Here is a 16,745-nt window from a genome sequence, read left to right on the forward strand (position 1 = left end):
CAGTTGATTCCCTAGGCTCCCTTGGGTTTGATATGGCTAAATCCTTGGTTAAGCAAAGGTTGATAGATCAATCTTTCCAAGCCGACAGAGGAATTATAGGTGAACTGAAAACTTCTGTGATCTATAGCCAGCTGCCCTTGTCGCCTCCGTTACCTCTTCCATATTTTGTAAATTTGATGAATTTTAAGCACCGGAAAGCCTTCACGAGGGCTCGCTTTGATTTACTGCCATTACTGGCCAATGAAGGCAGATTTAGGCAGATTCCTTTTCAGGAAAGAGTCTGCACTTGTGACTTAACATCCATTGAGGACCTCTACCATTCCCTGTTTTACTGTCCTGATTTTATCATTGAACGGAATAGGTTTCTGGATCGTATTTTGTCTTCTTTTTTTGGTATGTCAAATCAGGAGAAGCTAGTCTTCTTGCTGTCTGATAGACACATTACCCTCCAAGTTGCAAGATTTATGACTGGTATTATGGAAAAGAAAATGAAGACTGTACCTCGTTAATTGTTCATTTTGGGTAGCTTTTTCCCCTTTTCTCTGATGTTTTAAATTTTATATCTTAAATATATATTTTATATTTTATATCTTAAATTTTATATCTTATATATTATATTTAAAATTGGGTTTTAATGTATCTTATTGTATTAAGGCATGAGGTATTCTGTTTTTTTTTCTTGTACCTCTGTTTTGTTGTTGGATTTGGTTGTTTGATGCTATGGCAGTATGTGCTAATGCAATAAATTGATTGACTGACTGACAATTGCCTTTATGGGCAAGCAGTCAGCCGATGCTGCGCAGTCTGCACTGGCTACCTATTGAGTACTGGGTCCGTTTCCAGGTTTTAGTGTTGACATTTAAAGCCTTGTGTGGCCTGGGACCGGCATACCTGCAGGACTGTCTCTTCCCATATGAGCCCCGAAGGCCATTGTGATCGGCCGGCCAACATTTTTTGACCATCCCTGGCTCAAAGGATGTCCGGCTTGCCTCAACCAGGGCCAGGGCCTTTTCGGCCCTGGCCCCGACCTGGTGGAATCAGCTCCCTACAGAGATTCGGGTCCTTCCAGATTTGTTACCATTCTGGAGGGCCTGTAGAATGGAGCTGTTCTGCCAGGTCTATGGTTGAGGCAAGTGGACGTCCTCACCCTACTACACCATCCAACTGGCCTCCCAGAAATGACTGCCACTTCATTTGGGCCAATATTGTTAACATCTTGGAGCAACTTAGACTGCCCATGATAATTATGCCTCAAGTGCTTATACCATCCATGCTGTCTTAATGATTGACTTAATGTATTGGTTTAATTGATTTAACTATTTTGATGTTTTATTGTTGGTTTTATTGTTTTAGCTTGTTGGCATCCGCCCTGAGCCCTTCACGGGAAAGATCTATCTATCTTGTATAAATGTACAAGATAGATAGATAGATAGATTAAACTGGTCCAGGTGCTTGGCCTGGGGTGCCTGAGGCCCTACCGCTGGCCTTGTATACCACACTGGCTCTAAAGACACAAATGGTCAAATGATACTGTTTGTTTTCAGTATAGTGCCTCTTGGGATAAGAGGAGGAAAGAGGACAGAAGAAACTCAAGGATACTTAAAATCACTAAGAAATTATTTACCATCTTTCATTTATCTTGCTTCATATTTTGTTTTTTGTATGGTGGGAATAATTTGTTAACCTCTGTGATGGGGGAAATTAAATAATAGATTTTTTGAGAGTACAAAAAATCACTAGGCACTTTAAAATCTTGAAACCAAGAAAGTCAACCTCATATTGTTTTTTACAAATGTCTCATGTAATAGATGAGGACAGTGAAATGGGAGAAAAGTCATCATCAATCAACAAGCACTATGATGATTCCCCCTTGTCCATTAATCATTGTCCTGCAAAACTCTTTGAGCAGGCAAAACGCTAGTATTGAGTGGCTTAGAAGAAAATAAAAGCAAACAAACTTGGGCTTTTATTGTCAAGTGTAAGAGAGAGGCTTGAGTGCAGCTGCATCACTCACTGCCACTCAACTTGACTCCAATGGGTACAGTGAGGAAGATGAGTGAGAGTTGGGCAAAATGTAACTCTCTCCCCAGAGACTGGGATTGCCACTGTCAGGTATGTGGTGAAAAGTGCTTATATGATGACACTGAGAAAAATGGTTTGGCTGTCCTAATAGCCTAGTATTGGGTCTGGTCTGTGGTTTGTCCAACCCCAATAAACTCACCAAGTAAAGAATTTGACTTTTCCTCCAGAAAATGAATGAGTTTTTGGCATATAAGGAAAATCATTTGAGATGGGGTTAAGCAGCACATCGAACCCCTTGATCTTTCCAGTTGGTACACTCTCCCTTCCCCACCTGTCATAATGATGGAAATACTACCAGAGAAGACAAACTTGTGTTGCCCAAATCAGTCCCTGTGTCAGGCCTGTCATGTGTGTCCCCTACACATAGAAACCTTGAACATGAATTTTGTGGCAACAAGGAATCCTTTACATGGATCCCAGTTTGGCGTAATAACTTCTTGAAAATAATTTTAAATTCTTTTTGTTATAAATTCTTGAAAAGATAATGATAAAAGGGAGAGGGCAACCAGCAAGTAACTTTATTGTTCTATCTAAGATGCAGGGAAGTGGGGAAATCAAGATGGAAAGCAACTACAATAATATCATAGCAATTTGTTTGTGGCAATACAATAACACCATGCACATTTGTATAGTCCTAGTATTTGGTTGTATTACTTTAAGATAAATATGAAATTCATATTAATTTTAATTCAAATTATGTAGCTAGTTAAGAGTCAACTGCTCTGCAGAGAAGAGATAAGTATGGGGCTGCCCAGAAAGGTACCAGAAGGTATAGTGGGAGAAACAGGGAGAAAATTTTGGACTAAAAAGAAAGAAGTTCCTAGCCAGATGAGGGATGCAGTTGGGACTGACTGGCTGGCAGTTGAGCTGACTAGCCAAGAATGGGGGAGCTAAGGAACATGTAGAAAGGCATGAAGGGTTAAATCTTAGAAACAAAGAAGAATATGAGAGAAGAAAACATATTCTGCTAGTCTTGAAGGGTTTGGTGGTTTTCATGTTCTTGGTGTAGAGAGAAGGTTCTGGAAGGAAACCAGCTACAAACCAGCTACAAAAATGGAGAGCATGACATACCTTTTGCATGCACCTGGATTTACCTGGACTCAAATTCTTGAGCCCTGCTATTGGCCAAATTTAGTGCAGAAACAGGATTTGTGATGGTATTGGACCAAAAGTGAGAGATTCTGCTTCCTATTGGTGGATTTGAATTTTTGGTAAGCAGAGAATTATGTGTAACTGGGGTAAGTGGCTGTCCAAATATGGTCAGAAGGAAGAAGAGGTGAATGGGTCCAGGTGAGGCAACAGGGGACACTAGGATGATCTAGGTAGGATGAGTGAATTACCTGGGTGGCAGACCAATTGAGGCTTCCAAACCAGGAGTTGGCCTGATAGACCTTTGATAGAATTACTAAGGAAATTTGCATTGTGTGGAGATTCTGAGTTCTTTGGTTATTGTCTGGAAACTTGGGCTGTTGCTTATAGCCCTGAGTATGCAGAACTCTGAAGGTTAAAAAAAAAAAAAGAGCCTCTATAACAGTTCTCTTGGCTACTCTAGAGGAATTCCTGATTTAATTAAAAGACCCTGTTTTAATATCAAACTGGATGGATTTCCCCTTTAGGTGCAAACAACTCAGGTCTCAGTGAGGACTGTGAAGGCACCCTGCAGGGGGAGTAACAGCTTTTTCTAGTATTTCAGCATGCTAAGGCAAAGGTAGATGTAGAAATGATTTGTTGATAAGTATAAGCTATGTTGAAGGTAATGGACATAATGAGTGAAGACAATGAGAATATTGTTTCCTGTCCAATATTTGTCACTAATCTTACTGGCCAATACAATAGATTTAGCTCTTATTCAAGAAACTCATCTTGATAATAAAAATCAAGCCTGCTACAGAGCAAAAATTGAGGGATATGATGTCATTAGCATCACATGCCATCATACATACAGCATAGTGACTTATGCCTGAAGCAACATTGAAAATGTGAAGCTGGTACTGACCAACATCAAATAAATATCCTATATTTGAGGTGTGTGTGTGTCCTGTACAGTGAAGTCAAATTAGATTGGCTTTTTTTTTCTAGTTTCAGCATTCAAGAAATTTATTTTCTTTGCCAATTTTTTGGGAGCAAAGCTAACTGTGACCTGAAATTGTGTTGATAGCCTGATTAATTTAAAAACAGTTATTGAATATTTGCTTATAGAACTGTTGGGACTCAAGAAATTTGCCATTTACAGCCAGCCCAGTAAGGAAATCAGTTTGCTCTATTTGAGGTGTTAGACATTGTCTTAAGACTCCATTTAAGTCTTCTGTAATATTTGTCCTATGTTGTCACTATGGTTACATCAGAGGAAATAATTGCCAAAATTTGTTGAAACACAAAACAAGGTTTCCACATACCCTTTGCAAGAAAGCTTGCAAACAATTCCAACTATTTATTTCAGATTCCAACCACAAATAATGGGCAGTGTTTTGGCAAGGGTTGCCAACCCAGGATTGGGAAATTCCTGGATATTTGGGGGTAGATCCTGAGGAGCACAGGATCTGAGGAGGGGAGAGACCTCAGCTTAATATAATGTCAGAGTCCAGCCTTCAAAGCAGCTATTTTATCCAGGTGAACTGATTGCTGTTGTCTGGAGATAGTTTGTAATTTCTAGGAGATCTCCACAACCCACAACCAGAATCAAGCCGCTTCTTCCCTTTGGTCTTTTGATATATCTTCTCTGAGTATGAAAGTGAGGAGTTGGGGGGGGGGTTGCTCCCCCTTTTCTATTTTCTGGAGTGGCCCTAGATGACTATGGAGGTGCTGGAGGTGCTGGAGTAAAAATATGGAAGGGAGGTGATGGTTTGACCACACCCCTTTGCAAAATGGAGCCCAAAGTACCAAGGCAGATACTGCTGCACCTTGTGTGGCCAATCATGTGGGCTTTAGAACAAATATGAACCAATATGAAATGCAATTTCACACTTAGGAGTTTCTGTGTTACTTCACCTCTTGCCCTAAGATTTGCAGTTTGCGATTTGCTGGTCACTTTGGGGATAAGCAGGTATTTTTGTCTGCTTCATTCTGTTGCTTTTGGGTTGATGATAATTTAAATATGACCAGTCCTTGAACTATGTTGGCAAGAGGTGTCCTTGAACTATGTTGGTTAATCTATGCCAGGTAGGAAAATTTGGCAGACACTCACAAACACTTAGGAATGGAGCTCACTTAAGCCAGCCCCTTACTGGCTGATCACGGAGAGGGACTCCCTTAGTGCTGAGTTGCATCATTTGAGCTCTAGCTGCTGCCAGTGTAGGGAGAGCATTTGTCTGTGTAGGCAATAAAAGGCAAAACACGGTAGCATTAGCTGTGCTACATTTTGAACAAGGATGGGCTTGCCCTTTTGTAAACAGTCTTTAGGGGACTGCTTTTAGATTTAACCTGCACCAGCTGGGTAGAAATACAGGTTAAGTAATGTGAATAAATGGCTGTAGTTCGGCCTTTTAATAAAATCTAGTTTAACGCATGTATCTTTGATTCCTGCCTTCATTTTTGGGTGTGAGGGCAAACAACTCCTCATCTAATGTCAATTTTTCAGATTATTCTTTCCAAGTGCACCTGGCTCTCAGGGTTTGGTCAAGAGATGCTTAACTAACCAGGCTATTGCAAAGTACAGGACTTCAGTTCTCAAGTGGTTGCCTCTGATTCAGATTCCAGATCCCATTTAGCAGAGCATCCCTTGTCAACAAAGCACTTTTAGCTTTAAACACATGGCAAAGCTCTCTTGGACTCCAATGGGATTTAAAGATGTGCTTAAGCACCTTGGTGACCAGGGAGAGTCTGAAATGCATACAGAGAGTTGGCTGAAGTCTCTACTCTGCTCAAGATTGTGATAAAGTAGAGGCAGAGCAGGGATCAGAGCACACTGCAGATGATAGCTGTTCTGCTTGGAGGACTATTGTAAATGATAGGTCACAGAGGGCAGATGCGATGCATCAGCTATTTTACAGCCATCAAAATGGGGAAAATAGAAACATGGCTTTATAGTATCCAGAGAGTATAAATAGATACTATAGGAGGGAATTCATGTATAAATAGATACTATAGGAGGGAATTCATGTTTGTCTTGTTTATATATCTAACATTGTAATCCTAGAATGCCAACAAATAAATCCTAAGATGGGGCATACAGTTTCCTGCATCCAGTACATCCATTGCTATCTACTCATGTTTCAGAAGAACAATTTATATATAAACAAAAACAAAAAACTCAAGCACAGTCAATGCCATTTTTCTTGCAGGAGAGTGGTTATGACAGCAAACTAGTAATCAGGGTGGTTTTGAAAGCTTGAAACTATTTTATTAAAGATGGATGCAACCTCTCAGATGATAGCAGAAACAAAATAAGAAGGGAGCTTGCTACATCAATAGAAGTCATGAGCATGTCTGTGTAGGTAGTATTAGATTGTTCCTCCCCACTGCTCTGATCAATAGAACTGTTACTTCGAAATTAAAAAATCTGGACCCTTTTGTCATTTTAGGTTTCTTTACCGTAACGTCTACTGAATTATTTCTTTGGTCTTTTGCTTTGACTCATCATTGTATGCCATCAGATGTCATTGTCACAAGGGTTACAGAAAATACAGAAAATCATACAAAGAAGCCCATAAGCCTCTGAACACTTTGCACTGTCTAATAAGTTGAGAATCATTATAGCACTGGTATCATGACTCATTATGGAAGATCCTTGTTAACACTTCAGCTACTGCATTTTCTATTTGTTGAAGTTTCTTAACTGTGCTTAGCCAGGATGATGTTCCTGTTGCCACGGTGAAGCAGGAGAATGTGCCCCTTCAACTATACTCAAACAGAATATATTACATCAATGTTTCATGATTCATGAATTGCTGATCCATTATCTCCCATTTCCAAGGGATGAAATGGATCTCCACCTTTCTGGCTGTGTGATCTGCAAGCCAATTCCAAGAAGGGTAGAATCTTCCAGTTTGGATGCTGCAAGTGCCAAGGGAAGTATGGACACATGTCCATGTCTGACAGTTCAGCAAGCATCAATGTACATGCGTGCAGGACCCACGGGGGAGTCCCTAAAGAGTGAAGTCCTAAATTTCAAGGGTCCTTGATCTTTCTAGACAATCAATCCTCCTTGCTGAAGTTCCTTAAAACCTAGAATTTTCAGGATAGGCTCTCAGAATCACTGCTATCTAATGGAGCTTAATGTCCCTGCCCGCTGGATTACCACTCGGAATTCAGCAGTGTCTGGATGGAGCATGACATTTGGCAAGTGACAGTGATAGAGACTGGCCACCATAGTCCATGTCCTTTTGAATATCTCTGGCTGCTGTCCCCAAAACTTTCTGCCCACACTCTGTTCTGGAGTGGATCATGGGTACTGGCCAATGCTCCTCTCAGCCATGTTCTGAAGATGGTCTGTTCTGCATGTTCACATGTTTTGACTCAGTTCTGCTGAAAAGTTCCAACAATGGGAATGATGTGGAGAGCTGCAACCTGAGATGATTTTGTCTTCACGTCTCCCATCCATATTATTCCTTTGAAGTCCTGCTCAACTTGGATAGGGAAACACTGGAATGCTTGAAGGAAATTGATGTGACATCATGCTTGGGTGGATGCACCATGGGGAATCATTGCCTGCTGAGGGACCTCCAAGCATCAGACAAATATTTTGGCAGGTCTCCAGCTATTGCATCCTGCACCACACTTTATGATGGCCATATGTACACCGTCCTCTTAATTCACATATGCAAATGTGAATTCTGAAGCAGAAATATGACTTCTCAGAAAATGGAATATTGCAATTAAAAGGGGGTACAGACTGCAAGCAAAGTGGTTACCATTCTAGAATTTTGTTCCTCAAAAGTGGAATGTACTATATGTAAGTAAGAAACCGTGGCTATTGTCAATAATTTGCATTTGAAAGAAAAACAACACATGAGATATTATTCCTTCAAAGAAGCATCACTACAGTATATCTATACTGCGTCATTTCTAATATGCTATACTCATTCAGATCTCTGTAATCCAGTTTTAGGACATTATTCAATGTCTCTTCATATTTATGGTCACTGACCATCAATGGAGGTTCTGTGGTGGTGGTGGGGGACTTCAGGACTGGGGCATAGATTACCCACTCTTGATAAGGCACCACTGACACTGGTGCAATCCATAAAGAGCTTGGGAGTGATTTTGGATATTTCCCTGTCCCTGAAAATGGAGGCCCAAGTCACACACATTGCCAGGCTGGCATTTTTTCATCTGTGCCGGACTTGGCAATTGGCCCCTTTCCTGTCATGTCCTGACCTAGCTAATATAATCCAGAGAATGGTTACCTCCAGTCTGGACTACTATAACTCACTTCATGCTGGCCTGCTCTTGACCCAGAAACTCCAACTGGCCCTGGATGTGGCAGCATGAGTTCTGATGGGAATGTCACTGATGGCACATAGACATCCAGTGCTGTGCAAGTTACACAGGTTCTTAGTGGAATACTGCATCAAATTCAAAGTTTTGGTATTGATTTATAAGGCCTTGAGTGTTCGGGGACCATCTCCTCCATTATGTCCCTGGGAGGGTGTTATGCTCTTTGGACAGACTACACAAGAGAGGCTGATAGTAATTCAAAACATACAAACTGTTTTATTTCACTTTTATGGGGAAATGGTCAGATAGATATCAGATTTAAATTTGGCATGTAAACAGGCCACAGGAATGAGGTAACTTTGTACAACTATGTACAACTGAGGTAACTAAGTACAACAGATCAGTTGTCACAAAAGTGTAGTTAAGTTTTAAAACTGTGGAGACAGATGTCTTGGGAGTCACTGCTTAGATAAACGGGCATAAGCTTATTTGACATAAAATTACTAAAGTTTATGAAGGCAGGAACATACACCAGTTTTCCATCTTTAACAACTGATATCCTTTATTAGGAGCAATTTCCCTTAGGGAAGAACTATTTCCCTACTTCAGGATCCTCTTCAATCCTTTCATTCTGTTTCAATCCAACTGAACTGTCACTCCCAGCTGTCACTGTTAAATGCCTCTCTTAACTCTCTTAACTGTAGAACAAAACAGGAATCAAGTAGCACCTTTGTCTCAATCAAGGTTCTCACACCAGGCTAACACATTAGCCATTCACTGTCTGTTATAGGTAGCCAGCTAACTCTGGTTAGTATTGCACAGAAGCAGGAAGAAGAAGGCAATGGTAAACCACTTCTGATAATCTCTTAACCTGAAAACCCTATGGTGAGACACCCCAAAATGAACCCCCCCCACAAGATATAGCTGGACAGCTATAAATAGCTCTGTTTTTAATGGCACAACTGGACTAAGGCTACTGGGGAAGAGCTGAGGACAACTACAAATAGCTTTATTCTTAATGATGCAACTGAACTAAAGCAAAAAAACACATTTAGCTATTGAAGCAAAAGGGGAAATCAAAGCTGTTTGATGCATATAACAGGAATATGGAATGTGAGACGTATGAATCAACGGAAGCTTGAAATTGTAAAATGAGAAATGGAACATTTAAACATTGCAGTCCTGGGAGTGAGTGAACTACAGTGGACATTTTCAGTTGGAAGACTACAAACACAAAAGAAATGAAGCTGCTCTAATAGTGAAGATGTAGCATATAGAAGGCAAAAGAAGAAGGGGACAGCAAAAGATGAGATGTAACTAATAGGAATTTGAGCAGACTTCAGAGGATGGTGGAGGACAGGAGGACCTGGCGTGACTTGGTCCATGGGGTCGCAAAGAGCCAGACTCAACTGTGCAACTGAACAACAAGCATACAAAGTCAGTGGCTATAATGCAAACTCTGACCAATAATACCAATTAGACTTCATGGAAAGCCTATCAACATAACAATCATTTGTTTACCCCCAACTACAGATGCTGATGAGGAAGAAATTGAAAACTTTTATGCTAAAACTGAACCAGGAATTGATTGTGGAACATACCATGAACTGTTAATTTTGAAAATTTGAATAAAGCTGAACCCCGCCCCCCAAAACATTCATAGTGCCAAAATACAATCTAAACCAGTAGTATCAAACTCATTTGTTAGGAGGGCCAGATCTAATACAAATGGGACCTTATGGGGCCTGGCCATGTATGTCATAAAATGTAGGTAATGTGAGATAGTGGAGATATAAACGTTATAAAGGACACATACAGACACAATGAAAGATATTATTTTTAACTTAAAATATAATTACTTAAAACCCTTGCAATATTTTGTTTAAAATGGAAAGGTAGGGGAATAGTGGGATTGGGCAATGCAATTTTAAAAACTAAAACATCAAGAAAAAGCACAGCAGAATATAAAATATAAAATGCTCTGAGCCTGGAAAAACAATAAAATGGCATTGCAAGCTTCTCTCTCCCCTCCCCCCCCCCCGGGTCTTCTCAGATTGGCAATGGCTCTCCAGTGTAATATCTCCCTTTGACTGTGAGTTCCCAGATTAGAGTACTCACTAGGTCAGGTCCATTGAACAGAGACAAGTTGACTCAAAGCATCAACCCTTTATTTGCAAGGACATAACCCCAGGAAGCATGAGCTTCAGCTGCCCATAGGAATGCTGAAAGTGAAATGATCTCTACTTGATTGAAATATATTGCAGGAAATATATTGCAGCACAGACAAAGTTGCAAGGAAAACATGGAATGGATTTTCCATTAAGGTCTCTGGGCCCGATCTATCTGGGCACAGAGACCTTAATGGAAAATCCATTCCACATTTTCCTTGTAGCTTTGCTTCTTGCTGCAGCCTGCAAAGACAAGGCAGGAAGACCAGGGTAAGGACAGGAGGGGGAGGAGAGGGGAGAAAAGAGCCCTGTGGGCCTGTGGGCTTGGCAAGACATTTTACACACCTGATCTAAACATTCCTGAAGAGTTTAAAGACCATGTAAAGAACTGACTTGCATTACTAATTTCGAGTGAACATGATCTGGAAGAACTATGGGTTGAAATCAGATATATTATCAAATGTGCAAAGACTATTTCTGCAATGAAAATAAATGAAAAGTCTTGGTAGATGACTGGTGACATTCTTAAAATTGCTTAAGATAGATGAGAAGGAAAAAAAAGTGACAGAAATTAAATCAGAAATCCAAATGCAGCACTGGAATGGCTGGCATACAGACACAAAGAAAACTATTATATTAACCAGTGTAAAGAAGTAAAAAGAGAACAACTAAAAAAGAACAACAAGTAATCTATTTCAAAAGAGCCAAGAAATCATAGGGAGATTTAAAGCATGCATGCTAAAAGATCAATGTGTAAACATATTTACTGAACAGGACAAAATAAAGAAAAGATGGGAACAATACTCTGAAGAACTATACATAAAAGAAGAAAGGATGACAGATTCCTTCAAAGAAGAATTGTTTGAAGAAGAACCTATAGTTTTAGAAAGTGAAGTGAAAGCTGCACTGAGAGCAACTGGGAAAAACAAATAATCAAGAGTAGATAAGATATCAACTGAAGCCACAGAAATAGAATCCATCAAAATCTTAACAAGAGTATGCCAACATATATGGAAAACAAAACAATGGCCCACAGATTGGAAATGCTTAAACTGCATTCCAATTAAAAAGAGACAGCGAGAGATGTCAAAGAATGCAGCAACTATCAAACCACTGCATTAGTTTCTCACACAAGTAAAGTGATGCTCAAAAATCTCACAAGGCTGTTAATATATATGGAAGAAGAAATGCCAGATGTTCAAGCTGGATTCAGAAAAGGAAGTGGCACTAGCGATCATATTGCAACTTTATGTTGGTTACTGGAGCATATGAGAGAATGTTAGAAGAAAATCAGGTTGCATTTCATAGATTACAGCAAAACTTTTGACTGTGTGGATCATGACAAGTTATGGCTGGTACTAAAAGAAGTGGGTGTGCCACAACATCTGATTGTTTTGACGCACAACCTGTACCCTGGGCAAGAGACTACTGTAAGGACAGAATATGGAAAAACATAACAGTTCCCAGTTGGCAAATGTGTCCAACAAGAGTGCATATCTCCTTATCTGTTCAAATTGTATGCAGAACATATCATAAGGAAAACTGAATTAGATTTAGATGAAAATGGAGTGAAAATTGGTGGAAGATGAACAATTTGAGATATGCAGATGACACATTACTGGTGGAAAACAGTGAAGGCTTGAAATGACTATAGAAAGTACCAAAGTGGGATTACAGCTGAACATCAAGAAGACAAAATTAATGACTACTGGGGAATCACATAACTTTGACAATGAAGAAATAGAAATTGTTAAAGATTTTTTATTCCTTGGTGCCATCATCAACCAAAAGGGAAACTGCAACTGAGAAACCAAAAGTGGATTGAGATTGGGAAGGGCAACCATGAAGGAGCCAGAAAAGATTTTTAAATGTAACGGTGTGTTGCTGGTGACTAAAATCAAGATAATTCCTACCATAGTAGTCCCCATTACTATGAATGGGTGTGACAGCTGCACAATGAAAAAGCTGACAGGAAGAAAATTTATTCATTTGAAATGTGGTTTTACAGATACTGTGAAGGAAAGTTTTACAGATACTGTGGACTGCAAGAAAACAAATAAGTGGATTGTTGATCAAATCAAGCCTGAACTTTCCCTAGAAACTAAAATGATCAAACTATCTTATGTTGGTCACATTATGAGAAGACTAGACTCAATGGAAAAGACTAGGAAAAGTTGAAGGGAGCAGAAAAAGAGGAAAACCCAATATGAGATGGATTAACTCAATCAAGAAAGCCACGACACTCTATTTGCAAGACCTGAGCTAAGCTGTCAACAGTAGGATGTTCTGGAGGTCATTAATTCATAGAGTAGGCAGTAGTGACTTGAAGCCACTTAACATATACACACATTCTTAATACTTCAAGAAATCAGTGAAACATTGTAACACACTTGTTGAGGAACAAACTTCAATAGAACATTTCCAAGTGATTTCCAGCAGAGATCTTAAAACAGTTACTACAGTTAAACAGTGAATGTCAACAGAACAACTAGAACCCATACACAACCAACCCAAGGACTCAGATGTACAATAGCACCATCCGCTGGTAGGGAAGCCTGTATAACCACTGCAACTTTCTCCCTTTTAATTAAACCTATACCATAATATTAAGAAAGCACATAATCTGTCAACCAAAAAGATCTTCCTGCTCAAAGCCTGTGTTATTGATAACTGAGGCTTGTGGTCAGGGTATCTTGCCAAATCCAAAGGTTAGGCTATGGCCATACTGTCTTTTGTCATATCAGAGTCTTCAGAGTTTCCTGGCAATTCGTCCTCAATGACTGAATGTCCTTAAGAAGGTACAGAGGAGTTGTATTGAATTATTGACTCAGTGTTCCTTTGCTGTACCCTCTTGAGTGTGTTGCTCATCCTTTTCTACTAATTCCCTATCTTTTCTTTTACTTAATTATTATTACCAGTTCACTTTGTACTACAAGGGGCAAGATTGGCCTTTCTTTATTAGCAAGGATAGGTTGCTCAGTTTCTTAACCACTATATAAGACCCTTTGTAAAAAGGTATACATTTTGAATTGGATTCGGGTATATTTCATCTTGTTTTCCAAAAAGCTGTGACCAGATCATTAACCCAGGCCTGTGCTAAGTCATTTTCCTGTACAGGTGTTATATGAGTCACCTGTTCTTGTCTGAAGAGTAAATCACATAGGAGAATGCGCTTATGAAGCCCCAAAATAAAAGGTGAGTATTAGATGTTAATCTGGTAGATTTTTGGCTCTGAATTGGTCTAATCACAGCCTCCATCTTTGAACATAATGGAATTCAGACCCTGCCTCTATCTAGTTTGCCAACAGAAATTGTGACTTTTGCTGAGACTGACCAGTACAGCACTGGGTAATTGCTGTGCATTCCATGTGGAACATCTAACTGCAAGTAGCTGTAAACACTGGAAAAGCATTTCAATACTGATGGAAAGCTTGGGGGGCAGCTTGTCTAAGGCTGGTCCAAATGGACTTTTACAATAGAAGACTCATTCCACCAGAAGACCTCAACTGTAGTTGATCCTGTGGGGTGTGGAGAAGCATGGATTACTGGATTTTTGATCTTATTTTGCGTGAGTGTTCCAATGGCTTTGGGATAATCTGTGGATTCAGCTGAAGGAGCCTCAAAATTGTGTTGGCTAGGATATTGACTTTGCCAATTGAGTTAAGATAAGCAGCTGCTGAGATACTATGAGAAGGCTGTTGGTTCCTACAGGCAACCAGACTGCACAAGACTGGGGTCCACATGTAAGGGGACAAACTCTTTGCATGCACAATCATAATATTCAAGAGTATTTTTCCTTGAACCCCAGCCTGAAACTCCTCATTGGAAATCTCCAGAATGCACTGTTGATTGCTGAGAAAGCAACAAGTCCCCAGGACATAGGTGTACACCTGCTCCTTTGATAAGACCAATTCCATGAGGGGCTAGGATGATGGTCAGGGGAATGCTTTGATAGTGCAGGAAAGTTTAGATGGAGACAGTTATAACAGAAACTCTTCTAGTCCCTGCTATTTTGATTCCATCAGTGCCAAAGGCCCGCAAGTATCCAGGGACTGGCAAACAATTCAAAATGTACTTGACATAATATTATATTTCTTGATAAATTCTTCTACTGTTTTATAGTTCTGCATCATGGTGCTATTGATGGTTTCATCAGAAACACCAGTGTAAAGGGAATGGCAAGCAATCTGAGAGCTGCAGATCTTTGTAACATCATTGCTAATTTGTAAGGATTTGTGTGAAAGAATATTTAATGGCTTTTCATAGTCATGAAAGGGAATATAAAATCCATGAAATTGTGACCTTGTGACCTGGAAGTGATCTATGTACACTATTTAATAGGATCCCTTTAAGGGAATTAACTGAGTGCCATGTACACATACAAGAAGTATTTTAAAGTAGAAAAAATCCTTCAGATGCCTGTTTTGTAACTCAGCTGGCTGATTATATTGTCGGGGGCTCAGTCTATATACTGCTGTCACTCACAATGTAGTGAGAAGTGCAAGGATCTTCATGTTCTGTAATGATCCGATACCCTTCAGTATCACTCTCCACTGATCTGAAAAATAAGCAATTTCAGAAGAGTCATCATCAAAGCCATAAAAAACTTTGGTGCAGCAGAACACTTTTTCCAAAAAAGAAATCCAACATAACCCCTGTATGTATAGCACTGGCCTAGTGCAAGATCAGTAGGCAGGTTGAAAGATTTGCAATAACCTTAAGCATCTCACCTCTGACTTTGCTCTTTTGGAACAAAGGGTTTTCTTTCAAGTTTTATTCAGCACCAGTCCAGCATTCATTACTTTAATACACACACACTACTTTTATACACAGAATATTTGTAAACAAGCCTTTCTTTAAAAAAAAATCCCCTATGTATTAAGAAAATTGATAATCCATGTTTTTCAAAAGGAATGCTTGAAGCAGCACACAGTAAGGTCATAATAAAACATTAAAATTATAGAATGCACTATAATCAATGATGTCAATAAAACCAGTAACATACCCACACAAAGCTACGAATAGCAGAAAGATATTGTCTGGGATGTCCGGGAATCATAAGTAGCAAATAGAAACCTTGGATTCAGGCTCCTGGGTATGTCTATGAAGATTTGCTCTTTTGCCCCTACAGGAAGTTTCTTCAGCAGGTTGTTAAGTTTCTTACAGTATTTTGTATTGGTCTGAAGGTAGTGTTTCCATATTAGTAAATTCCTGGAGATTTGGAGGTGAACTTTGGAGAGGGCAGGGTTTAGAGACAGGAGGATCCTGAGCAGGGTATAATGCCATAGCGTTCACTCACCAAAGGAGCCATTTTCTCCAGGGGAACTGATCTCTGTGGTCTGGAAGATGAATTGTAATTCTGGGAGATCTCCAGGAAGCTGGCTACCCTAAGGGAAGATGAGCTTGAGATGAATTAGAGAGATAGAGATATATATTTATTTTAATATATGTAAATCATTAGCTTGTGGAACTTCAAACTGAATTTAGATGATGTATCTTACTGTTACAGAAGGGACAAGCTGCTTATTAAACGTCCCTGAATTCTTAAAAAAAGCTTTTGCACTGTAACAGGGTGGATGGGGATATAGAGCGGTCCTACTCAAAGGAGAACAAGGCTTTTGTACTCTCAATAGCTGTGTAGAAAAGAGAACTTTGGTGGGCAGGGCACAGCTTGCCACATGAAGAGAGAAAAACAGCAACAGCTGTTTGAGTCTGTGCATCTGACAGCTTCTCGCAGGGCAATGGAAGGATGGAGGAGGCTCTCTCCTAGAGACCTGACCCACATTGATCGTTGACATTTGATACACTGACATTGCTAGCGTGTAAACTTTAGAGTCTGTGCTGATCTTCTCATGAGGCCGCTCTATTTGCGGCAGCATTTACCTCATTTTTGGGGTGGGTGGGTATTGAATGTTGATGAACAAGTGATGAATTCTAGATCTGACAAAGCTAATCACCCACTGGGGATCCAGGACATCTAGATTGGCACTATGGGGCTATCTTTGACCATCAGGAGATCTAAGACTGGCCAGTAGATGTGGGGGGCTTGTCTGAAGGTAGGGTCTTTGGTGGATCGAGGCCTGTGCCCAAGGCAAGCTATAAAAGCTTTTCTAGTGGTGC

This window comes from Heteronotia binoei, chromosome 1 (genome assembly GCF_032191835.1).
Source record: "Heteronotia binoei isolate CCM8104 ecotype False Entrance Well chromosome 1, APGP_CSIRO_Hbin_v1, whole genome shotgun sequence".
Classification (NCBI taxonomy): Eukaryota; Metazoa; Chordata; class Lepidosauria; order Squamata; family Gekkonidae; genus Heteronotia; species Heteronotia binoei.